The sequence below is a fragment of the Gavialis gangeticus genome, unplaced genomic scaffold (assembly GCF_001723915.1).
Source record: "Gavialis gangeticus isolate Ggan-Ray unplaced genomic scaffold, GavGan_comp1, whole genome shotgun sequence".
In the NCBI taxonomy this organism is placed as follows: Eukaryota; Metazoa; Chordata; order Crocodylia; family Gavialidae; genus Gavialis; species Gavialis gangeticus.
In genome coordinates this window covers 54,887,050-54,888,732 of record NW_017728993.1, presented here as the reverse complement: position 1 = coordinate 54,888,732, position 1,683 = coordinate 54,887,050, and the positions used below count along the sequence as shown (strand labels likewise).

Genomic DNA, 1,683 nt, shown 5'->3' with positions numbered 1-1,683 from the left:
GCGTCGGGCCCCGGCTCCGGGGTGCGCAAAGGACCAGCCGCCCTGCCCGCCTCCAGCCGCTTGCACGCACCCCGCCGGCTCCCAGGGCAAATCACTGTAGATTTAGGCAGGGGGTGGATAAGGTGGGCGTCCCCCGCATCCATCCCTTACCCCTTGGCCCGTGCCCCTCCTCCCCCCTTACCCTTCTCCCAGTCGGTGTCCATGCGGGGAGGCTCAGAGGAAAGCCAGTGCAAGGCACCGAGTTCATGGGAAGTCCCAGTAATCACGAAGCACACGAGCCCCGGTCTCCCTCGAGCAGCAGGCTGGGAAGGCGAGAGCAGCGGCTCTGAGCCTGTCCCCCTCTCCAGTTCTCATTGGATCCTCCCCGGCTCCCTAAATCATTCCTGCCGCTATATCTATCAGGATGCCTAGAGCCTCTCTCCCTACTTCTCCCCGGATCTCCACCAGCTCCTTTGATTGCTGGGTCCAGCTTTCCCTGAGCTCCTTCCTCGCAGCCTGGGCTCGGCAGAGCCCTTCTCCTGTCTGAGGTCTCGCAGTTTGTTACTATTGACCACTTCTGCTCGCGGATCATCCCTCCCAGGGCTCCCCCTCCATCTTCTCCTGACAGTTTTGTTTCCTGCCCCCTCCTCCCTTTTCTTCGGGGCTTGGTGGTTCTCCTGCTCTCTCTCACACACGCAGACACACACACACAGAGGCGCGCGCTGGGTGTAAGTGGCTGGCGATCCTTGGTGCGGTGCCACAAGGATCTGCTGATCATTTGCAAAGTCCCAGCACCACGCAGGTCCCTCCTGTAGCTTGAAGCTGAAGACCATGGACTGTCCCTTGGGATTCGGGCTGCGTTTTGCTCACAGTCACCTCGCCTCCTGAGCATCCAGCGGGTGAGTAAGTTTCTTCCCCATGCATGCTCCTTTCTCACCCAACTGGACCTAAAAAACGTGTGCTATTGAGAAATGGGCATTTCAGCTTCCTCTCCTCCCTCAACTCGGAGCACTAGCAGGCGTCAGCCCTGCTTGACCACATCCATTAAGACGCCGGTCACAGCCATAGGCACGAAGTTGCAACCTGCCCCACAATTACTCCCGCAGCCCGTTTACAGCGGGCTGCTTATTCATCAGTCTCACCTGCTGCAGCTCGTGCCTCATTAACCCTTTCCTCAACCCAACACACGCACACACTCACGCACACAATCCCCCCCCCCCGTACGTAGGTATAGTTACTCACACACACACAGCCCGGTACGTAGGTATAGCCTCACACACACACACAGCCCGGTACGTAGGCACAGTCAACCTTCTCCTCTCCATCCACATAGGACACCGGTCCTCGGCAGTAGCCAGGAGGCTGACGGGAGGGCTGGGAAAGTTCCTGCTCCTTATCCCTGGAATAACAGCGTTGTTCGGGGTGATGCTGAATCGCTCCGAGGAAAAGGGGGGAGATTTCCTAGTGCGATCAAATATACCCTGTGGCTTTGCAAGGCAGGACTTCCAGGTGCTGGCTGGAATCTAGGGCTGTGCAAAGCAGGGGGAGCTTGGACAGACTGCCCCCCCCCCCCCCGGCTGAGTGGCACTCGCAGGGGACACCGGCATCCTAATTGTCTGCTGTAATTCTAGCCAGCGATCCTGGTCGCAACACCCTGTGTGCACGTCTCTATCAGATTACAGCTTCCGATCCCCCCCCCCCCCC

The 1,683-nt window shown here is 59.1% G+C and overlaps 1 protein-coding gene across 1 annotated transcript in view; it reads left to right on the top strand.

Annotated features, from left to right (window-relative positions):
- Window positions 1-191: 191 nt before the first annotated feature.
- The window catches only part of BRINP3 (BMP/retinoic acid inducible neural specific 3), a 404,685-nt gene continuing 403,193 nt past the window's right edge, over window positions 192-1,683 (top strand). Inside the window, exon 1 of the mRNA XM_019501735.1 lies at window positions 192-878. The gene's annotated coding sequence lies outside the window, so the exon portion shown is untranslated. The remainder of the gene's footprint in view (window positions 879-1,683) is intronic.